General features: G+C 46.1%; 1 protein-coding gene across 2 annotated transcripts in view; it reads right to left on the bottom strand.

Moving 5' to 3' along the window:
- The window catches only part of YDJC (YdjC chitooligosaccharide deacetylase homolog), a 123125-nt gene that overhangs the window by 89289 nt on the left and 8853 nt on the right, over window positions 1-24983 (bottom strand). Inside the window, exons 1-2 of one of the 2 annotated variants that reach the window (XM_081175112.1) lie at window positions 9007-9411; window positions 8126-8759 (exon numbers count right to left, since the gene is read on the bottom strand). The gene's annotated coding sequence lies outside the window, so the exon portion shown is untranslated. Of the gene's footprint in view, window positions 1-8125; window positions 8760-9006; window positions 9412-24983 lie in introns of those variants that run through there. The other variant, XM_081175113.1, reaches the window with a different exon arrangement.

The following is a 24983-nucleotide window of genomic DNA, read 5'->3' as shown; positions in this document are numbered from 1 at the left end:
TTAACCCGAAGTACCACTGTATAGGCAAACCCCCCACTTGCACGTGACTGCTGACAAGTGTGCCGTTTTTGGCACCGCAAATAGGCAGGGTGGGGTGGGGAGATCAGGGTTCGGGGCAGGCTAATATGTGTTCTTCTGAACACAACCCCTGCATAAATCGGGAGTTCCCTGTATCCCTGTTTCTCATCCAAATGACTCTTTGACACAACGGCCTCCTAAAAAAAAAGAGAGAATTCAGAAAGGAACAAAAAGGGAACCTCCGCATTAAATAAGCCCATATAAAATCCAAATCTCAACTTTAAAAAACAGAACACAGGGCAACGTGCCTTTATTGAGAAATCATTTCATACAGTCTCATAAATGCTTCTGGTTCATGTGCCGCAAGCTCTCTTCTCCACACACCCCGACCTACAGAAATAGATTTTCCTTTCTCCGTCGAATGAGAATTGATGACTCCAGTAATGTGTCCTAGAGATGGGCATGTGTCTCCCCAAATATTCACATCAAGCCCTCCCCCCCCCACCTCGGACATTCCTTGTGCCCACCTGTACAGTGGTACCTTGGTTCTCAACGCCTTGGTACTCAAACAACTTGGAACCAAGACACTGCAAACCCGGAAGTAAGTGTTCTGGTTTGCAAACTTTATTCGGAAGCCAAACATGCTCCATTTTCCACACTTCCGTTTTGAGTGTTACACTGAGGTCTGTCTGCTTTTGCTATTTATTTTGCGTTTTTGTGGCTTTTTTTGTTTTGTTTTTCAGTGGGGTTTGCCCCCAGGTTAAGCAGGATTTGAACTGCAGCCTTAACATTGTTGTCATTAAGCCAGTGTGCAAGGAAAGAGCAAGCAACTGGGGTGCCGTAGAGCAGGGCTTGGGACCCTTCGTTGCCCTAGGTCTCCAAACACCCATCAGACCCCAGTGAGCATGGCCTCTGGTCAGGGATGATGGGACTTGGAGTATAGCAGCATCTGAAGGGCAGCGGGCTCACCATCATTTCTTTCCAGGGAAGGCGTTATCAAAGGCTGTGTACATGCCATACATTTAAAGCACACACAGCCCCCAAGCATACTGGGAATTGTAGTTTGTTAAGGGCGCTGGGAACTGTAGCTCAGCGAAGGGTAAAGCTTCATTTTCCAGGAATTTTGGGTGTTGGGTTTTTTTTGTTTTGGAGGGGGGAATATTCATTTCATTTCATTTCTTTATTTCTATTTTACTTATCAAATTTCTATACCACTCTTAATCTGTAGATCTTAGGGAGGTTCGCAACATAATGTATGGAGTGTCCACAGGCAAAAGCTTTGTTCCATTCTATTAATTCCTTGCTGAAACACTTACAGTGGGTGCTGTTGAGTCTATTACCTGCACCTGTGAAATAAAAGACTCTCTCGGATTTGCGTGGAAGTCAGCAGACGAAGAAAACAAAACTCTGGTCCCTTCAGCCTCGTTGGTTGCCAACCACTGGGGCAGCGGAATAATAATAATAATAATAATAATAATAATAATAATAATAATAATAATAATAATAATAATTTATACCCTGCCCATCTGGGGTCAAACTACTTTCTCCATAGGACCAGCCGACCTCCCAGCCACAACTCACCTGGTCCCAAGAAACCGCCGAAGGTTACCAAATGCTGAGATGACGTTTTCAGGGAGGGAGGAGGGAGAGAGGGTGGGTTTGGCCAGGGAAAAACGATCCTAAATGGTCCAACCCAAGTTGACTCCCCCTGCCCAATGCAGCTCTTCAGGGGTGGCTGACGCCCTTTCATTATTGCACTGCTAGCTGTAACTTTGGACAGTAGTGCAACAGGGAAAGAGTAGCAGACTGCCCCATTGGAAACTTTTGGGGTCCCCCCCATACCTCCTAAGTGCCCCCATGCTCTGACACACCCACCCACAAAATTAATGTGTCAGAGAGTTTTTCAAAGCAGCCCTCGAATCTTCCCACCACGTTTGCGGAAAAGCGAAACCTCGGTTATGTGCGTTGGGCCAACAGTTAATTCCGCCTCCCCCCCCCCGAATGTATAAAAACATCCCAGGAATCCAACACGACCTGCTGTGTTTACAATATATTATTGTAGCCTTTGGGGGGCTGCCAGCAGAGAAACCGGGGGGGGGGGTCCAATTGCCCAGGGACCACCACCTTTCCTCACCACAGAGCTCAGGAGCTATTTAACGGCTCGAAGGCCCTTGCTGTCGGCAACAGACCACGCTGGGCCAGAGATACAGATGGTCCCAGCTTCGTTGCAGGGGGGCGAGGCTCCAAAAGGGCTGCTATTGTCCCTGGGCCCGCCTCGCAGCGCTGGTTGCTGCAGTGAATTGATGAGCGCTCTCTCTCTCTCCCCACCAATTCCCACCCCCCTTCACCACCTTTCCCCCTTTCCGGGCCTGGTGTTTTACTCTGTTGTTCTAATCCGGTCTGAAGTCCGCTCCCGCCCCACTTTGCCCTTTCCCCCCTTCTGCTCCGGGCCTCAAAAGGTCCCTGGAAGAGAGAGAGCAGAGAGACCACCTGAAAAACAGGGAGGCCACCCACCCAGACCCTTTCAGGCCCTCTGTCAATCCCCCCCCCCATCCCCGCTTCTCCTGTGACTGATAATTTACAAAGGAGTGGGGGGGGGGAATAAGGGATTTAACACCCTTCCACCGTTTTTTCTCCCCACATACCTTCGAATTGAGCTGGGGTGGAGTGAGGGGGGGGGAGAGAAAGAGACTTTTATGCCCCTGTCCCCTTGGCTTAGGAAATCCATTCAGCCAGGCTTCCCAAAACCGAATCCGGCTGCCTTTCAACAGGCGTTTGTGATCACTTTGCAGGTTATTGTTATTTTTAAATACTTTTCAGTTGAGCAGGATTGCAGAGCTCTATAATGCCTCTGGGTCTATTACTGGGCGAAATGTCATTTGCTGATCAGGTGAAATTAGCCGTGGGAACAGAGTAATACGCTATCAATCTTTGGATCGATGTTTCTACCCTGGTTTTTCTGGCCCTAATAGTAAATCAGACATCCTGGCTTGTCGCGGTTTACTGTGTACAAGCAGCAGGCCGGTGCAAGTTGCCCGACTCGTTTTTTAATAGGTGCAAGTGCAACCAGTTTAAAAGCACCAAACAAAGGACTGCATCGGCACACTGCTTGTTCACAGTAAACCGCGACAAGCCAGAAAGTCTTTGGCAAATGCAGCCAGTGTAAAAGTACCAAAGGATAAACCCGACTTTCTGGCTTGTTGCAGTTTACTGTAAAGAAGCTACATGCCGATGCAGGTTGCCTGATCAAACCCAACTTCGTTCTGCCTCTGACCAGGGCCGGAGGAAGGGGTTGAGGTGGGGGCAGGCTGCCCCGGGAGTCACCACTGAGGGGGGTGACAAAATGCCAGGTGGCACTCACCGTGCGGCCTGCAGCACGCCCAAGCCACGCGACTCTCCTGGGAGTGACACGCTGGCTTGGGCGCCCGCAGGCTCTGCCCCAAACGGACTGCCTGCCGCCTCCCCCTCAGCTGTAGGGCAGCTAAGTGGGAGGAGTCAGGCAGACCTCTTGGAGACCTCACGGAGTGTCCTGCCCCAGGCCCCAATCGGTTTGCTCCGCTGCTGCCTCTGACCACAGCGGGATAAAACAGCAGGAAGAAACTTTAGCTTCCCGTTATGTTTGAATCAGGGATCATCCCACAGCCAGCAAACCAGCAACAAACCATGGTTTAAGGTTGGTTAGTGCCTGTGACTTGCTAGGTAAAGGTAAAGGGACCCCTGACCATTAGGTGCAGTCGTGACCGACTCTGGGGTTGCGGCGCTCATCTCGCTTTATTGGCCGAGGGAGCCAGCATGACATGTGGCCAGCATGACTAAGCTGCTTCTGGCAAACCAGAGCAGCACATGGAAACGCCGTTTACCTTCCCACCGGAGCGGTACCTATTTATCTACTTGCACTTTTGACGTGCTTTCGAATTGCTAGGTTGGCAGGAGCAGGGACCGAGCAACGGGAGCTTACCCCGTCGTGGGGATTCAAACCGCCGACCTTCTGATCGGCAAGTCCTAGGCTCTGTGGTTTAACCCACAGCGCCACCCGCGTCCCACAAGACTTGTTATGGGGCAACAATTCAAGATCCCTGTTTCTGACGTGACAGGAAGCTGAGGGTGGGCAGGGTGAGGCATTTGGTTCAGTTTGCACCTACCGCATTCACACTTCCTGAAGCAATATACAAACCAGAAGAAAAGTTTCAAATTTCCACTTCTCTGAATTTTGCTGTGGACTTTTCCAACCAAATATTGTGTTCAAAAATGTTTGTGTGTGTGTGCGTGCGTGCACATAAAGCCTATTATTATTGGCATTATGCATGCTAAATAAAAAAATATGATGCATAACTAGGCATACTACAATAATAATAAGCTTTATATTAGGGGAAATTGCTTGCAGAAGTGTCTATATTAGTCAAAAGTACATTAAAAATGTTGCCTTAGGAGAAATTTGCACTGAAACACCAATGGATTTTCACAAGAACTTTTAAAAATGGTTAATTATAACCACAGACTGCTGAGGAAATGTGGAGAAAGGAGTTTAATATTGAAGGTATGAAAAACTGAAATCGACAGATTTGTCAAAAGCTTTTTGGTCTGGAAAGGACCAAAGGGGGAGGGAACAGGCCGAATTCATCAGTATCCTGCTAGTCCACAGTAAACCACAATGAGCCAGAAAGCCTGGGTTATTGATACATGCAAACAATGGTCTTCTTATTCCTAGCCCTCTTTCAATATCTCAAGTTCAATGCACTTGTAACTTGTGAAGTCTTAGTGGACTCAGTAATGATGTAATGAGTAATGATACTTAATATCTGGTTGCACAGGATCTAGCCTATTTAAAAAAAATGAAGATGAGGCAGTTTCTTCTCTTAAGACTGCCACAAACCCCGGAACAAAAATCCGTCTAGGAGAAGAACACAATGTTATCCAACGCCAAATAATATATTACCGCCCCCTTCTAGATCGCAAGAACTGTTTGTCTTCGTTTAACCAACCTGCCCCTTTTCTGCTTTTGTTTTTGGTTCAGTTTCTACTTATTTATTTATTCCTTCCCTCGAAGAGTGCCCCCCCAAGGAAAAGACCCTATAAGCAATATTGCACTACTAGGACCCAACACAGAAGCAGAGGCAATATTGATAGGGTCTTACCCTCAAGGTTCTCATATTGGACGTTACTTCCTGCATCGGGTGACTTGAGTAGTTTCGTAACGTATCTGTAAGCATTGCAATTGCACAGGGGGGAAAACGTTAGAAGACCAACCATCAGAAGTACAAGGCAATCTCATCCTTGCTTTTAGCAATCTATTCAATAACATTCTCTCATTAGCGGGGCTTTTTGCCTCTTACTCCCTCCTCGCAACCACCCTGCAAAGAAGGCTACAAACGTTCCCAGCTTAAGGGGGGGAAACCGAGGCAGTTAGGCCAAAATGACCCAAAATGTATGTTTGAGGTTCAGCATAAATTGCATCACAGCAATCCTAAACCAGAGGTTAAAACTGCAAATTTGCACTCGCTTATATGAGAGCAAGCCTCTTTCAATCCAGTGACAATCATTTCTAAGCAAGCATGGATCAGGCTACTGGGCCATTTTCAGACACAACACCAAAAGGGCTTTTTGAAAGGTTTCTGCATCCAGATGGCAAATGCAAAACTTGTTATACAGGTGATCGCTTTGAAACAGCCCACTTTATCCCAGACTCACAACATTCATGCATGTATACAAATAGCGTGAGATGCCCCAAAGGTCCAAATATTCTGAAATGTGAGCTCAAACAGAATGTTTCTAGGAGTGCTTCAGTCTGTCATCATTCCGTCTAACAGCAAATTTGGGTGGCAGAGTGCTGATCGTTTTGGAAGTGAGGTGGGCCCACCCCAAAAGCAGGAAATGGTTTTTACATACCCGGAGGACACCCTAGGTACGGAGAAGTTTGTAAATGAAAACTTTTTCTAAGGCCTGCGAGTTCCCTAACTTACAGAATGCAGAGGGCACAGGGATGAGAAAATAATAGAATAATTCATCTTGTCTACAAAATGAAGCTTCCTGGTATTTATATACAGTCGTACCTTGGTTTTTGAACAGCTTAGTTCCCGAACGTTTTGGCTCCTGAACGTTGCAAACCCAGAAGTGACTGTTCCGGTTTGCGAACTATTTTTGGAAGCCGAACGTCTGCCGGGGCTTCCGATTGGCTGCAGGATCCTCCAGCAGCCAATCAGAAGCAGCAATTTGGTTTTCGAATGTTTTGGAAGTCGAACGGACTTCCGGAACGGATTCCGTTCGACTACTGAGGTACGACTGTATTAGCAAAGAGCAGCTGTACTGGGAGCTCAGATTGAATCAATGGGTTCATGCGGTTCTGGAGCTTCAGTTCCAGGGATGGAGAACCTGCCTTTTCCTAGATGTGGCCAGACTCCATCTCCCTCAGCTAGCATGGCCATTGGTCAGGAATGAAAAGACTCCATTAGTAAAGGAAGGACTCATCTGAGAAACCACCTCCTTCTCTCCAGACCCTTCTGGGTGTTGAGAGCAGTAAGAGTCCCTCTTGGCTGTTCCACCTCCCTCAGAAGTTCAGGGGTGGCTCAGGAGACAGCATTCTGTGTGGCAGCCCTTAAATTGTGCAATTCCCCCCCCCCAGCTTTTTGGCAAATGCAGTCACCCCTCTTTACCTCGGCCTTTGACACTTGAGACACATGTTTTCAGGTCCCACCCTATTGCTGTACCCGGGATCTGTTTCAACTGTTTTTCATTCCCAATTTTAAATTGCTGTAACTCGACCTTGGACCAGCTAGTGAAGGGCAAGTAATGAATTTAATTCACAATAGTCATCATAATCATACTGTTGAGAGTTGCAAGCCAGTAATATACTAGGAGGTGGAACATGTTTCCTGTCCCTGGGATATAAAACTGCCGGTGGTGAGGGAAATCTTATAAATGGAAGGGCCCTCTGTGCAATATACCTAAAAACTAGAAAAAAGCATGCTACCCTACCACAGAATTATTCGCCACCCCTCTTCTGCAGCTTGATGCTGACCATCAATTCACTGATTTAATTTATTGACCAACTGGAAATCCTATATGCAGGAGGTCTCGTTTCCTAGCAGAGATGTGCAGCCAAACTCACACGACGTAAACTGGTCTTGGGAGCAGACTAGATGCGATGTGAGGGCTGCTGTCCCAGATTTAAAAACCAAGCAAATGAACATAAGAAGGCTGTGTTGTTGTTGTTATTTTAAACATAAATAGCCAGCAAAAGGGTGGGGGCTGAGCCATATTGCGGCAATCATTCGAGGGAGACGGGGGAAGGTTTCTCAAGACAAGGGCTGCGTTATCCCAAACTAAATTGACTTTGCTGCGTTCTAAAATTGGGTCAGGTCGTGCCAAAAGTGGGTGGAGCCAAGCAGAAACACAAGTCGCACACCTAGGCTCCATCTGCACTATGCATTTAAAGAGCCAGTGTGGTGTAGTGGTTAAGAGCGGTAGTCTCGTAATCTGATGAACCAGGTTCGATTCCCCGCTCCTTCACCTGCAGCTGCAGTCACACTTCTTTGAAGTCTCTCAGCCCCACTCACCTCACAGAGTGTTTGTTGTGGGGGAGGAAGGGAAAGGAGATTGTTAGCCGCTTTGAGACTCCTGAAGGGGAGTGAAAGGCGGGATATCAAATCCAAACTCTTCTTCTCTTCTTAAAGAGCTATCATGCCTCTTTAAATCTGTAACGGCTTCTCCCAAAGAATGCTGGGAAGCGTAGTTTGCTAACGTTGCCAAGAACTGTATAGGGCCTCGCGCAAACACACCCCACCATTGCACGCCCAATTGGATTTATGATCCCAATGAGAAACGTCATTCCTATTTGCAAGTAAGATTTCCGATCGGGGGTCAAAAGACTGGTGCTCCCCTTCCCCCTGTCATGCAATGGTCGGATCCTGCCAAACACCCTAGCTGCAGCTGCCCCAGGTGGCTATTTATGTTTTTTTTAAAATCCTGCGCACGTGGCGTAACCACATGACTCAACGCCATGATCTAGGGTGGCCCCAAGTGACCATTTTTGGGGTGATTACCCCAAGATAGTACTTATCCTGCAACAAGCCTGCATGCCCATTGCCCCACCAAGTTGACCAAAACTCACCCGTATAGTGACCCACCAAGACCTCAATAAACTTCCTGTTCTTCCTGCCTGTAAAAAAAAAAAATCAGAACATAGGAAGCAGCCATATATAACAGGTCAGACTCTTTCTCCACATAGCCCATGGATGGGAGAACATCTGTGGCCCTCCAGATGTCACGGGACTACAACTCCCATCAGCCCCAGGCAGCATGGCCAGTGGTCATGATGGGAGTTGTAGTCCCTCAGCAGCTGGAGGCTCACAGCTCCCCCACTGCTGGCCTATTCTTACGGCATATCAGTTCTCCAGGGTCTTGAATTGAGGTCCTTTCCATCTCCTGTCATCTGATAATTTTCATAAAAGCTGGAAATGCCACAGGGCCTTCTATATGCAGGGCCCTGGGCTCTGTTTGGCTGGCTGGATTGTGAGTTGCCCTGGGGTGCCCCTAGGACACACCCTCCTTAGGGAAAGCCCGTAGCTTAGTGGTAGAGCACCTGTTTTGCAGGTGAAAGCTCCTCAGCATCTTCAGGTAGATCTGCGGGTAGGGGTCTGCATGATACCTTGGAGAAGTCATTGCTAGTCAGTGAAGGCAGTAATGGGGGAGATGGACTGTTGGTCTGAATTTGTCAACTTACTAGGTCTCTCACACAGCTGCTTCTTAATTACCGTATTTTTTGCTCTATAAGACTCACTTTTCCCTCTTAAAAAGTAAGGGGAAATGTGTGTGCGTCTTATGGAGCGAATGTAGGCTGCGCTGCTATCCCAGAAGCCAGAACAGCAAGAGGGATTGCTGCTTTCACTGCGCAGAGATCCCTCTTGCTGTTCTGGCTTCTGAGATTCAGAATATTTTTTTTCTCGTTTTCCTCCTCCAAAAACTAGGTGCGTCTTATAGAGCGAAAAATACGGTAATTAGCTAGATCTTCTCAGGCATCCCAATAACATTTTAAGCATTAAGAGTTACTGGAGGGTTCAGAGATTCAAACAATGACAGAGAAATTTAATATATTACTTTAAGAACAGAAGAAGAGCCTGTTGGATCCATCTAATAATAATAATAATAATAATAATAATAATAATAATAATAATAATAATAATAATTTATTTATACCCCACCCATCTGGCTGGGTTTCCCCAGCCACTCTGGGCGGCTTCCAACAAAACACTAAAATACAATAACCTATTAAATATTAAAAGCTTCCCTAAACAGGGCTGCCTTCAGATGTCTTCTAAAAGTTTGGTAGTTATTTTTCTCTTTGACATCTGGTGGGAGGGCGTTCAACAGGGCGGGTGCCACTACTGAGAAGGCCCTCTGCCTGGTTCCCTGTAACTTGGCTTCTCGCAGGGAGGGAACCACCAGAAGGCCCTCGGCGCTGGATCTCAGCGTCCGGGCAGAACGATGGAGGTGGAGACGCTCCTTCAGCTATACTGGGCTGAGGCCGTTTAGGGCTTTAAAGGTCAGCACCAACACTTTGAACTGTGCTCGGAAACGTACCGGGAGCCAGTGTAGGTCTTTCAGGACCGGTGTTATATGGTCTCGGCGGCCGCTCCCAGTCACCAGTCCCTGGTCTAGCATCAACAATGGCCAACCAGATGGCTTTAGGGTACCTGCCAGCAGGATTCGCACACAAGAGCACCCTCCTCTCCTGTGGTTTCCAGAAACTAGTATTCGGAAACATTTACTGCCTCCCACTGCCTAGTAGCCACCGATAGCCCTCTCCCTTCATGAAATTATCTAATCCCCTTTTAAAAACCATCTAGGCTGGTGGCTGCCGATGTCTCCTTTCCTGTGGCAATGAGTTCCATAGTTTAGCTTTGTTCCATACAGAACCTTCAGGGGTGTTTAAAGTGGGCAGTGTCTCGGTCCAATGATATTTTGATATGCAAATGGTGTGTCTTCCTTTTGTGAAACACTGGAGTGGAATGCCAGTGCTAGGTCGATATTGGTCAGTCTTCCCCAAACTGGCGATCTTCAGATGTTTCGGACTACAATTCCCATCAGCCCCATATAACATCCGTTTGAGGAAGGCTGTTTTTGGTTAAATGAGCATGCACGCTTGTCAAGCCGCTTATCAGCTGATCCGATCAGCAGATAAGCCGCTAAAAGCCGCTAATAGCCGCTAATACTGCTAATAGCGCTAATCCTTCAATGGGCTTGCTTCGCAAGACGAAAAAACCGCTAGACGAAGAGAATCACAGAACGGATTCTTTTCGTCTTGCGAGGCACCACTGTATCCATCTTCCCAGATTATACTGATGAAATGGACAAAAATGGTGGGGATGGGGTGCAGCTGAACTCTTGAGTTCAGTTCAGTTCAAGGCCTTCAGCCAAATCCCAGTCTAGGGTCTTCTGCTGTTGGGTTTTGGAGGTTTAATCAAACACAAACACACACACGCACAGGAGATCCCACAACACTGGAAGCTGCCCAGTCCATGCTATGCCTGTCTATTGAGAAATAAGCCCCACTGTGTTCAATGGGATTTGCTTCCAGGTAAGTAAAGTACCAGGGACGCGGGTGGCGCTGTGGGCTAAAGCCTCAGCGCCTAGGGCTTGCCGATCGAAAGGTCGGTGGTTCGAATCCCCGCGGCGGGGTGCGCTCCCGCTGCTCAGTCCCAGCGCCTGCCAACCTAGCAGTTCGAAAGCACCCTTGGGTGCAAGTAGATAAATAGGTACCGCTTACCAGCGGGAAGGTAAACGGCGTTCCGTGTGCTGCGCTGGCTTGCCAGATGCAGCTTTGTCACGCTGGCCACGTGACCCGGAAGTGTCTCCGGACAGCGCTGGCCCCCGGCCAATAGATGTGAGATGGGCGCACAAACCCCAGAGTCTGTCAAGACTGGCCCGTTCGGGCAGGGGTACCTTTACCTTTACCTTAAGTAAAGTACCGGGACACGGGTGGCGCTGTGGGTTAAACCACACAGCCTAGGGCTGGCCGATCAGAAGGTCGGCAGTTCGAATCCCTGTGGCGGAGTGAGCTCCCGTTGCTCGGTCCCTGCTCCTGCCAACCTAGCAGTTCGAAAGCACGTCAAAGTGCAGGTAGATAAATAGGTACTGCTCCGGCAGGAAGGTAAACAGTTTTTCCGTGCGCTGCTCTGGTTCGCCAGAAGCGGCTTAGTCATGCTGGCCACATGACCCGGAAGCTGTACGCCGGCTCCCTCGGCCAATAAAGCGAGATGAGCTGAACCCCAGAGTCGGCCACGACTGGACCTAATGGACAGGGGTCCCTTTACCTTTAAGTAAAGTACAGCTTTTATGGGAGCAAGCTCCACTGAAAGCAAAAGGACTTGCTGCAAAAGAAATGTGCATGTCACTAAAACAATGACGTTGCAGGAAACTGAATAGCTCAGTTGGTTAGAATGTGGTGCTGATGATGCCAAGGTTGCAGGTTTGATCCCCATATGGGGCAGCTGAATATTCCTGCGTTCTGGGGGGGGGTGGAGTAGATGATCCCTGGGGTCCCTTCCAATACTACAGTCCTATTATTGCAAGCATACATTCTTCACTTTTAAATTGCTTGAAAGTATGTGTTGCAGCAAATGTTGCAAGGTTGATTCCCTCCTGTGAGAGAATAATGGCAGAAAAGGGCCTCCTCTAAGATTGTCCCCATCATCTGCCATTTTACAAGTGCTTTATAAAAAATATATACATAACAGAAAAGAAATAAAGATACATAGAAATCATAATCATACAATAAACCAGTGCTTGGAATGAACTAATTTGGACTAACTAGCTCATGAAAACAATTCCAAAATCTCTGAATTTCACCTGAAAGTAGTTTCTATGATTTCCAGGTCAACTGAATTTGAATAAAGTTCCTTTCACAGTGGAATTTTGGGCGATTTTTAATTCAATTCACACACACACACACACACACCGTGTTCGACTGCGGCCATTGCATTTATCATTTTTATCTATCTGAAAAGTGATGCAGCTGTTTAAGCTTAAAGATCATAATTGTTGGGGAAAGTAAATAAAAACATTTTTTTTCACATTGCATCGTGTGTTTTTTTGATGTTTTCTTAGTCTTACTCAAGCTGAGCAGCTTGTAAAATTTTTAAGGCTGGGGAAGTATAGCAGAGGACCACATGAACAAAATGTGAACTGAACTGGAACGGAATTAAGTTTCTTTTTTGGAGGTGGCAACTTGGAACTGGAACTAATTCCTATTTCGAAGGGGTGAACTCAAACTATTGGAACTAAATCAACTTCCCAAGCACTGCAATAAACAAATAAACCAGCACAACATACAAAAGCACCACATTTTTAAAAAATGAAAACCATAATAAATCACATCAGTGCACAACTGATTACTAGACACAACTATAAATTAACTAACCAGGGGCAGCAAGAATATTATTGGCACAAAAATGGAAGCAAGAAGAATTACCGACGAAAGAAGAATGGAGGATGAAATTAATGGACTATGCAGAACTAGATAAACTAACAGGAAGGATTCAAAATCTGCGGGACCAGAAATTCACAGAAGACTGGTGTAAATTTACAGATTATTTGAAAAGTAACTTTGATGCTCAGATTACATTTGTAGGTTTGCAAGAAGTTTTGTGAGGTGAATTATTGGAACTATGGATAAAGGGGAGTATGGTTAGTTAAGATAATTAAAGGCAATATGAATTTAAGAAATGCATAAGAAGTGGTTAAAACGGTGGATCATCAGAGGTGCTGATGGAAGTCCCAAAAAAATTGTATAAGTGGTGAAGTTTTGTGGTATGTATTATAATTTATATGTTAAAATTAATTTAGAAAATTATTAAAAAATAAATAAACTAACTAACCAGGAATGGAAACTTGTTACCCTCCAGATGCTGTCAGACTCCCAGCAGCCCTAGTCAGCATAGCGCAATGGTCAGGGATGATGGGAATTGTAGTCTAACCATATCTGGAAGGCCATGAGATCCCCAACCTTGCATTAAAACACTGGCAAAGGATAGTTTCCAGAACTTTTTATCAGTTCTGAAAACTTGTGTGCAAAGATTTTTCCTGGGGAAGTTTGTTCTGAAAGGTAAGACCATTTCCCCGTTCGTTAGTAAATTTAAGAAACAGCCTCAAAGTTTTCCTTTGTATGTTTGCAAGTGCATTTTTCATCCACAATCCTCTCCAAGCTTTCCTTCCCCACTGCCATGTGGAAGAAACTTTATCGTAGCTCCAATATTTTGCTGACAATGTAGTTGATCTTAGTACTTATTTTTTTTTTAATGAACTTTCCCACCAGTGTAATCTGATTAATTGGGATGCAAAATGTTCGTTTGTTTTTTATTCATTCTTCTAATTCAGTGGTTTCCAGAGCAGGGGTAACTCACTCTGGAAGGCAGTGAGATTAAGCGGGGGGGGGGGTTGCTAAGGAGGTGGGGGGGCCACTGGAGGTGTCAATAACCATCAGACTTTGAAAGCTGGTACCGCTGAATCCAATTCTTCAATTTGTTTTATTAATTAAGCTGAATAGTTTTCACACTGGGTTTCGAATAAATATGCAAACTTTATGGTGCTATAATCTTCCTTCGTGGACCACGCAAACCACAATTTTGAATAATGCTTTTTATAGGGAAGGGTGGGGGAAAGTGGGGACCACTTTATGGAACCCAGGGGGCAGTAGCCCAAAAGTTTGGGAACTACAGATCTAACTGATTACTTAATCAAAGCTTGCAGCCCGTAGCAGCCAATGGATTTCAAATACAGTGGTACCTCGAGTTACAGACGCTTCAGGTTACAGATGTTTCAGGTTACAGATTCCGCTAACCCAGAAATAGTACCTCGGGTTAAGAACTTTGCTTCAGGATGAGAACAGAAATTGTGCGGTGGCGGCGGTGGGAGGCCCCATTATCTAAAGTGGTACCTCAGGTTAAGAACAGTTTCAGGTTAAGAACGGACCTCCAGAACGAATTAAGTTCTTAACCCGAGGTACCACTGTACTGCTGGCACAAATCTGCACTCCTCTTTAAAAAAAGATTGACAGGAGAACTCCCACTTGACTCTTTTGTGGTTTGGTACCACATCTACATTCACCAAGAGGGTCAGGGTGCTTTCTTGGCAAAGGGCTACAGTTGCTGTTTTGGAACAGGCAGGCAAAAACAACCACAGAAAGCATCGCTATGTTGAGGTGAGCAGGGCTTCGCCTCCTCTTTCCACTGTTTTTTTCCTCCCCAGCAACTTTTCATTCTCTTTCTAATTCTTCGAAAAGGAAAGAAAGAGCATTCGCTGCATTTTTCGCATTCCGGCCTCGGCTTCTTAAGGTATCTAGCAAGCTGGTACAAATCCTGCCAGAAAACGGGGATTCTTTCAGCCTTGCAAGAGCCAACCTGTTCCGATGCGTTCAGGGAGGGTTCCTAAATCTCTCAAACTGCACTACCTCTCCTGAGCAGATGGCACCGTACTTTGCGGGCCGGGAGGGGGGGGGGAGGAGCGCAGCGGTGAAGCCAGATCACTACATCAACAAACAAATACCCTGAACACTTTTTAAAGCACCTTCCTCATGTCCCTTTTCCACTGCAAGGAATTCCCCCCCCCCCATGCCTTAACCCATTCCGTCACCAGTTTACAACGCACGCTACAACTGCACACCAGATCACACCCCTTTCTCAGCAGAGGAGCAAGAATCTGCATCTTCAGATACTTCTGTTGTTGTTTTCGAAAACAAATGACACGGCTTCTTAAACCAAACAGGATGTAAAATCACAGAATCATAGAGTTTGAAGGGACCCTGAGAATCATCCAGTCTGACCCCCTGCGATGCCGAGAAATGCAGTTGTCCCATAGGGGGATCAAACCTGCAACCTTGGCATTATCAGCACTGCACTATAACCAACTGAGCTAACTAGGCATAAAATGCAGACACCCTCCCCTACCCACACAAGAAGGTGCCTTATACCATTGGTCCATCTAAGCTCAATACAGTGGTACCTTGGAAGTCAAACGGAATCTGTTCCGGAAGTCCGTTCGACTTCCAAAACGTTCAGAAACCAAGGTGCAGCTTCCGATTGGCTGCAGGAAGGTCCTGCAGCCAATCGGAAGCCGTGGAAGTCGTGTCGGACGTTCGGGTTCCAAAGAACGTTTGCAAACCAGAACACTCACTTCCGGGGTTGCGGCGTTCGGGAGCCAAAACGTTTGACTCGCAAGGCGTTCGGGATCCAAGGTACGACTGTACAGTGGACACTCGGATTGCGAACATGATCCGTGCGGGATGCACATTCGCAACCTGCAGAGTCCGCAACCTGCAGTGGCACGTCTGAGCACGCGCGGGTTGCGACCCGGCGCTTCTCCACATGTGCAAAACACGATTTAGTGCTTCTGCACATGCGTGACTGCCAAAACCTGGAAGTAACCCGTTCCGGTACTTCCGGGTTTCGGCGGTCGGTAACCCAAAAAAACGCAACCTGAAGCATCTGTAACCAGAGATACGACTGTATTGCCTCCTGCCAGCTGCTTTTGAGGTTTTCAGACATGAGCCTCTCCCAGCTCTATCTGAAGATGTTAACGAACGAACCTGGGACCTTCTGTATGCAAATCGGAAGCTACCACCAAGCTACAGCCCTCTCCTGCAAAATATGCCTTTCCCACATAGAAGTGGCCAGCTTTTCTTTATCCCACGACATGCAGGGGAATAGCGGGTTAGACTAGATGACCCACCGGGTCCCATCCAACTCTGCAATTCGATGAAAAGTAAAAGGAACAAAACACACAGCCCAATTCCTCTTGCCTCTATTAGAGCAATGAGTTTGCTCCATTTCTTGCAGGCTGTTCACCAGATCGCACTCTGCTTCTTAAGATTTCAGCTGTATCAGCTTCCAAGTTTTGCATCCACACAGGATTAATTCTGTTGCAAATCACGTGTACAAGGAAATTAAGAGCAGGAGCCAATGTTAGTCCTACTCAGAGTAGAGCCATTAAAATCAACAGGCATGGCTAATTTAGGTCCCCTAAATTTCAACAGGTCCGCTTTGAGTAAAACTCAGGCTGGTTTCAACCCTGAACATCGTTTACGAACGGTTTGATTTTCAAATACCGTTGTGGGTTTTGACAAGTGTTATTTTCAAAAATAACATATTTTCTCAAATAACATAACATATTTTCTCAATAACATATTTTCTGCATATTTTCTCAAATCTTTCCCCTCATGGACTACTTGAAAATTAATGATGCTCTTGGTGGGCTGCTTAATGACTTTTCTGCCTGTTGCAGCTCTGCTGTGCTAAGAAAGCTGAAGAAACAACTTATACAGGTGGTCACTGGTGAAAAGCTTGTAGGCATTTGCTCAGAGTTCGCCACCCGGAGTATGCCTTTCTCAGAGTGGCCAAATCCACATCATACAGTGGTACCTCAGGTTAAGTACTTAATTCGTTCCGGAGGTCCGTTCTTAACCTGAAACTGTTCTTAACCTGAAGCACCACTTTAGCTAATGGGGCCTCCTGCTGCCGCCACACCGCCGGAGCACGATTTCTGTTCTCATCCTGAAGCAAAGATCTTAACCTGAAGCATTATTTCTGGGTTAGCGGAGTCTGTAACCTGAAGCGTATGTAACCTGAAGCATATGTAACCTGAGGTACCACTGTATATTTAAAGCAGGATTATAGCACTTTCAACAGTCACTGCTTCCTCCAAAGAATGCTGGGAAGTGTAGTTTGAATTGCTAGGAGACCCCCCTGTTCCTCTCACAGAACTACAGCTCCCAGAAACCCCTGGGGGGAAGTTATGTATGTCTGTTAAAAGTGCTATAGTAATGTTTCACATTACTTTTTAGATTTCAGGTTTGTTTGTTTGTTTCTTCATCTTCCGAACCACTGTTTATGTGCAAGTTATATTTTCTTAGGACAGATCCACACTCTGCATTTAAAATACACCCAGCACATCATGCAAGGAATCCTGGGAACCATAGTTTCCCCTGTTACAGAGATACAGTTCTCAGGGGCCGAGTTTGGGTTTGCAAATTTCAGCAGTGCCTTGTGCAAGGCCAAAATTTGGCAGGGCCACATCCGCCACCTTCCGATCTACGCATTTATTACATCATAGTGGCAACGGCGCTCTGGGCTCGGTGCCCAGTGCGGCAGTACCAGTAACGCCTCCCTAAATCTGCCTCTGCAATTTTCAGGCCCTTTAACAAACTAGAGTTCCCAGGATTCCTTGGGGGAAGCCATGAGCTTTGAACGTGCATTGGGTGTGCTTTAAATCTAAGGTGTGGATCTGCCCTGACTTACTTACCCACTTTTATTCTTCCCTTTGCTACAACTGTTTTAAAAGCTGTAAACCACTGAATAGCTCGGTGGGTTAGAGCATGGTGCTGGTAATGCCAAGGGGGCAGGTTTTATCTCCATATAGGACAGCTGCATAATCCCGCATTCTATGAAATTGTTCTTTTTCTCTCTTTTTTCATCTCCTACTATATCTAAAAGAACTGAGAAAATTTGGTCCCTAGTCACTATAGCTGAGCTAAGGTATTACAAAAGAATACATATGAACCAGCCCAAAAGGTTTACCGGGGAAATTGGCATTTATTTTTTTGCAATGTTTTGGAACAAGTTCAGTGATAATGCCCAAGCTTATCCTGCTTTCAGCCTGCTGTAACAGTATTTCTAGCATTTGTTTATTTTATTTATTAATAATAAATAAAGAAGAAAAATTTAAAGTGTTTTTATTTGTTTTATAACTTGTGTGTTCACCACCTTGGGCTCCTTTGAAAGGATGGGTGGGATATAAATTTAATTCATAAGGGGAGGGAAACAGCCCACCCAAATGATCACTAAATGTGCATCACTTGTTTTAAATTATGGAATACTCTGCCAGGTAGAGATTAAGCCGGCGTCTTCTGTTTCAACATTTAAATGCCCGCTGAAAATGTTTCTATTCTGCCAGGCTTAGGCAGCCAATTAAGAATACATTTTTCCATAATATTTAGCTGATTTGTGGTTTTTAACATTTTTACATGGTTTTAGGCATAACCGTTGCAAAGTGATTTGATATAAATATATATTTTTAATAAATAAATAAACAAAATAATCAATGCACTGTTTTTAATTTGGGGTTTTTTTAATTGCTGGGACCTTACACTGAAGGGCAGGAAAGAAATTGAAATAAAAGTAATAATGCAATTAACCAGCATCAAGTGACCTTAATTATGATACCCAAAGGAAATTCTGACACACACATTCCTTCCACATGTTAGGAGCACATCTTGGAGATTTCTAGTAGTAGCCGTTCAAAAGCTTTTAAGCACCACTTACAGCTCACAAACTTTGGTTAAAGCGTGGCTAAAAAAAGGAGGGGGTGTCTTTATTTACAGCATGAGCATCCTGCCATTCCTCCAAGGAATGGTCTACTCAGGCAGACGGTGGATTCTGGAATGGCTGGTAGCTCTATGAATTAGTGGTCTGCTGTAGAGCAGCAAAGATTTCCATCCCCCTAATATTTTTAACAATAGCAGCAACAAAATGACTCCATGCACACACCCTAAATTATACTGGCGAAAGGAACAATACTGGAGAAGCAGAATTTTGCATGAAAAGATTGGGAGTTCTGTTCAGTTTGGATGCTCAGAACTAGTTCCGAGGCTGAATTTTTTAAAAATTCCAAATATATGACATTTAAACCAAATCCCTGGCTAGTGAAAACAAAAAGACCACAACAAGCTTAACATTCGTACATCCTTGGGGCATGTTGTCCTCCCACTTCCATTTTATCCTCATGTCCACCCTGCAAAGCAAGCAATAAGTTGACCAAGCTCACCTAAGCGTGCTTCATGGCTGAGGGAAGATTTGAACTCAGATCTTCCCATTCCAACTCCCAACATTCTAATCACTCCCCACCACAAACAAAAACTATGCCAGCATTCCCCAACCTGGTGCCCTCTAGAGCGTTTTGTGCTACAACTCCCATCATTCCGACAGCACAACCAGACGGGGGAAATTCTGAACGCGCTTTCAACCTGTGTTTATGGCACAGTTCTTATCATAGCTGTCAACTTTTCCATTTTCTTGCGAGGAATCCTATTCGGAATAAGGGAATTTCCCTTTAAAAAAGGGGAAATGTTGACAGCTATGGTTCTTATTGCCCTGGGTGCAAAGCGTACATTTTGCTCGGGATCTGTGAGAGCATTTTGCAGTTAACAAGCGTGACGCATGAATTGTCTATTAAGATTCCATCCCTGCCTAGGAAAATGTTTTGCATTTCAATAAGTGCAAGCTTCCAGACTTTGGGAGAGAACCCCGGGATTCCTAGTATAAAGTTTCTAGGAAACCCCACACTTGGTCCTTTTCCCAGCACTGATTTCTGTCGCTGAAAAACAACAACAACTCAGGGCTGGAAGATTGAGAGCACTGCACAGATCAGGGACAGGCAACATGGTCCACCCCTCCAGATGTTGTCGGGCTGCAACTCTTATCAGCCCCAGCTAGCATGGCCTCTGGTCAGAGATGATGGGAGCTTGGGTCCAATAACATCTGAAATACACCACGTTGCTGATCCCTCACATATCACCCCATCAGACAAACAGACAAAATCCTGAAAGACTTTGGAAAGGACCGTATAGCAGCACAACACATGTGAGCCAGTGCTGTGCAGCGGTTAGAGTGCTAGACTAGGAACTGGGAGTAAAGGTAAAGGTAAAGGGACCCCTGACCATTAGGTCCAGTCGTGACCGACTCTGGGGTTGCGGCGCTCATCTCGCTTTATTGGCCAAGGGAGCCGGCGTACAGCTTCCGGGTCATGTGGCCAGCATGACTAAGCCGCTTCTGGCAAACCAGAGCAGCGCACAGAAACACCGTTTACCTTCCCGCTGGAGCGGTACCTATTTATCTACTTGCACTTTGATGTGCTTTCGAACTGCTAGGTTGGCAGGAGCAGGGACCGAGCAACGGGAGCTTACCCTGTCGCAGGGATTTGAACCGCCGACCTTCTGATCGGCAAGTCGTAGGCTCTGTGGTTTAACCCGCAGCGCCACCTGTGTCCCCTATCCCCCATCAGACAAACAGCCAAAATCCTGAAAGACTTTGGAAAGGACTGTATAGCAGCACAGCATGTGAGACAGTGCTGTGCAGCGGTTAGAGCACTAGACTAGCAACTGGGAGACCTGGGTTCAAATCTCCACTCAGCAAGGAAGCTCACAGAGTGATCTTGCACCAGGGACTCGCTTTCAGACTAACCTACCTGCCAGGGATGTCGTGAGGATAAAACAGAGAGGACAAGAACTATATATGCCTTGAAGAAAAGGTGGGTTCTAAGTGCGATCCACAAAATAGATGAATAAATATAAAAGGTTCCAGGATTGATTCCTGGCAGGCAGATGTGGGCAAGAACCGAGTCTATAATCTGGCAGGAGCTGCTACCGCTCAGTGTTGACAATACTAGGTGGACCCAATGGTCCAACTCAGCATGAAGCAGCTTTCTATGCATAAGAGGAATTTAAACGCATCACCCGTTGCTAAAGACAGCAGAGTTGGGATGCCCCAAGTCCCTTATAGATTTCACTCAACATGTTCAAACAGCCATAGAACAGGCAGTCAGGGTAGATCAAATCTCCCTGATCCCAGTGTGCTTGGAAGCCTATCCAGAATCCTCAGAACACAGTAAACCACAGTCCCATCGCCTCCCATGGAATGTGTTTCTGCGTTACTTGCCCCCTGGTGTTATTTATCTATCTACCTACCATCTATTTATCCATCTACTATCTATTTTTTGGAATGTGGGTGGTGCTGTGGGTTAAACCACAGAGCCTAGGGTTTGCCGATCAGAAGGTTGGCGGTTCGAATCCCTGCAACAGGGTGAGCTCCTGTTGCTCGGTCCCTGCTCCTGCCAACCTAGCAGTTCAAGAGCACGTCAAAGTACAAGTAGATAAACAGGTACCGCTCCAGCGGACAGGTAAACGGTGTTCCCGTGCGCTGCTCTGGTTCGCCAGAAGCGGCTTAGTCATGCTGGCCACATGACCCAGAAGCTGTACGCCGGCTCCCTCGGCCAATAAAGCGAGATGAGCGCCGCAACCCCAGAGTCGTCCGCGACTGGACCTAACGGTCAAGGGTCCCTTTACCTTACTATCTATTTTGGAAAGTGGTCTCTGTCTGTTTGTCTGTCTGCTCATCTGTTCTCTATTGGTTCAGACACCTCTCTCTCAAGCAGTGTTAGAAATTAGTCAGGCGCCAGGCATGTTTTGTGACTGGCGCAGGTACAATTGTAACCATGTGGAGATCTCTGGATGCCAGGTTGATGACTGACATCTCCATCTGGCTGGCCCCTTCAGCTTTCATAAGCAGGTAAGCTTATTTATTCCATTTATTTCCCATGTTTTCCTCCAATAAGTACATGGTTCACTCCACCCTCCTCAATTAATCCCTACAACGACTCTGCGAGGTAGGTTAGGAGGCGGCAACTGACTCCAAGGTTACACAGTGAGATTCATGACTGAGTGAGGCTTTGAACCCTGATCACCCAGGTCCTAGTCCAACACTCTAACCTAGAGCTTTCCCAACTTTTCATGTCGGTGACAAACTTTTCAGGTAAAGGTAAAGGGACCCCTGACCATTAGGTCCAGTCGTGGCTGACTGTGGGGTTGCAGCGCTCATCTCGCTTTACTGGCTGAGGGAGCCAGCGTCATGTGGCCAGCATGACTAAGCCGCTTCTGGCGAACTAGAGCAGCGCACGGAAATGCCGTTTACCTTCCCGCCGGAGTGGTACCTATTCATCTACTTGCACTTTGACGTGCTTTTGAACTGCTAGGTTGGCAGGAGCAGGGACCGAGCAACGGGAGCTCACCCCGTCGCAGGGATTTGAACCGCCGACCTTCTGATCGGCAAGTCGTAGGCTCTGTGGTTTAACCCACAGCGTAATTCATTTTTACTAGCAAACTGGATGTTGAACTAAACCAATTCCAGTCTGGGAGGAACGCAGGGAGCATTCGTGTGACACACTAACGTGTCGTGACACAGAGTTTGGAAAGCTCTGCTCTATCCACTATACCACCTTGCCTTCCTAGAGTACTTCTACTATGGGGCAGCTCTATAAATTACCGGTAAGTAGGTAAACAAACATGGGCAAAGCAAAATGTCACTTAGAGAAGGATCTGAAATATTTTCCTTAAAGCTTGAATTTGTTTTAGTCTGGATTGTTTCATTTGTTGTTTTAATGTGTTGTAAACCACTCTGAGATTATTTATTTAAAATAGAAAGTGGTATAAAAATGAAATTATTATCATTATTATTAATGTCTCATAAAAAAAATATATGGCACCCAGACATTCCGCAGTGGCAACTGCAACCTAGGTTTAAGGTGGCATTTTGCGATTAGCTTGTATATCTGAGTTTCTAACATTCTCAAGGTGGGGCCAGCAGTCTTTGTCAACGGATGCCATTTTGAATCAAGATGGCGGACCAAATTAACCCTTACTAAGCATTAGCTTCCACACACAGAGACAAAAACAAATTGATTCAGAGCCAGGAAAGATGTTCCCCAGCTAAGGTTGGAGCCTTGGGTTAGTGTGTGTTTGCATGAGCCCTAAAATTCGCAAATTACACTATCCCGTTTTTTAAAACTACAAAATTTGGGGGGGTTTCGACCAATTCCCACGCAGCGCTGGGCACTCCTAGCGCTAGTTAACAATATTGCTACTACGCAGCCATTCTGTTTCACACTCCACCTTCCCCCCACAATGGAAACTCAGTCTAAAGAAAGGAACAGGTCTATTCCCTCCCTCATGCCAAAACCTCCCCTCTCTCCACAAACCACCCATGTGCGTGATTTTTTTTTTTAAAAAGGCAAGAATCTGGCCACTGCAATGACTCAGAGAGAAAGTATGTCCTCCTCGGTGGAGGGACAGGATGATGAAGACGGCCGCCAAACAAACACCATTTTGCTCCTGAATATATACGTGTGTGCGTATCATCCATCTGATTTCATCCGCCATCCCAATGAGCTGTGTAGGCAGGTCAAAACTTCACAAAAACACACACAGTCAAACCTTCCTCAGCAAGTACTGATATCCTACGCATGGCTCCTTTTTTAAAAATGAGAGAGAGGGGTTCTCTTTAACAAGTTTATGCAATAACAGGATGGAAGCGGTTCCATCACCCTTTGCCACCTCAGGCGGATTTGATTCCTTGCATTCCAAACAGCCCCCCTGAAGTCCACTGCCGAATCGGACACAAATCTAAGAATGTTGCAGGCACACACGTGTGTGCAAGCACACACACAGACATGGACACACACAAAGAGAGAGTTTCCTTTGTACATACACTCCAGGAGGGGGCCCTTTGCTTCTGAAGCCCCTCGCGCCCCTCCCATTCGCCTCTCTCTCTCCCAACCAAGAATCCCACCCCTTCTCCTGTTCACTGTGAAATTCCTTGGCTAGCCAGGGTCAGAAATAAGCCACCTCTGGAATGCAGAGCCTCCATCTTCAGAGTGTCTCAGGAAGCCTTCTCCTCCCCCAACAGACACCCCTCTCAAAAGGAGATCCGGTTCCCTCCTGCATTTTCCCCTTTTTTAATTTTTTTTTTATTTAAAACACACACCACGATATATAATTTTTTTCAGAGTCACTCCCAAGAGTTGCAGCTTCTTGGAATGCACTTTCTCAATGAATCATTGAGGCTCGGGGTTTAAGGGGCACGGTGAAAAAATTCAAAGCAGCCACTGCTGCACCTTTCTTTTTTTAAAAGGTAGGAAAGACTTCATACCACACACAAACACACACACAGAGACGGAGAGACAAAGAAAGCCCTACTCAGACTCTCCAGCCGTCTCCCACCAGTTTTCGACTACAACTCCCATCAGTCCCAGTCAACATGGCTTTCATAGTCTGAAACATCTATAGAGGGCACCCGGTTGGAAAAGGAGGTTACAGACAAGTTCTCTCGTGTTTTGAGTCTGGCAGCAAAGCAGAACAGATGAACTTTGTTCCACTTAAAAAAAAAAAAGGAACACACCAGCTCCAAAAACATCCACATTTCCATTTCTGCAAAGGCCTTGTTTCCTAACCACCCCCCACCTCCATCTCCCACTAAATTGGACTAGGAAAGTCTTATCTAGATACATTAGGAATACTCCCGGCTTCTATATACTCCCACAAGACACAAGCTTTTGTTGTATTATTATGACTCATATAATAGTAATAATAATAATAATAATAATAATAATAATAATAATAATAATAATAATAATAATAATAATAATAATGGAATCCCAGAGCCTTCCAGCATAGATCAAATCAATGCTAAATCCATCAAGGCTCTGCAAGGTGTTTATATATACTAAGCACTTAAATCTGAAGCTAGGAAAGAGCGATTCTGCGACCTGTATAAACTACCTGCCCATTATTTCCTGGGCATTTCTATTCTGCTTCCTTCCCGCTCCCCTTCCAATCGTGACTCAGCCAGACCAGTTTGTCAACTGCTAGGAAAGGGGAGGCCTGCTCCGGTATGTGCAACACGCCACGTATCAACAAGGGCAGTGGGGGCGCCTCGCAAGGAGAGACGGGGCAGATGGGTGCAAACAGGCCTAGCAGAGAGCAGGGAACGCTTTTCAGGCTGAGGGCCACATTCTCTTACGGGGGCCGCTTGCCAGTGGCGGCCTGGGTTAAGGAGCAAAAATGTGTGGGGCAATGAATGTGAATTTTATGACTACTTTCTACACTCAAGCACCTCTCTCTGTCTTCTAGTCAGGGGAGAGAGAAGTATTATCAGAACTTGAAGTTACCAGGGGTGTGGCCTGGCTGCTGAGGGCCGCATAAGAGAGGCCTGGGGGCCGCCTCAGCTCCCAGGTCTAATGTTCTCCACCCCTGAACTAAAGTTAATTAATAGAAGAGAGTTTGAAACCCGTACCTAAAAAGAACCCCCCAAAAAGAGGTTTCACATCTAACAGCGGCATGCGACCATTTCCAGAAAGGCCTCGTCAACCTC

The sequence above is a fragment of the Podarcis bocagei genome (assembly GCF_964188305.1).
Source record: "Podarcis bocagei genome assembly, chromosome: 16".
NCBI lineage: Eukaryota > Metazoa > Chordata > Lepidosauria > Squamata > Lacertidae > Podarcis > Podarcis bocagei.
This window is presented reverse-complemented; position numbering and strand designations above follow the sequence as displayed.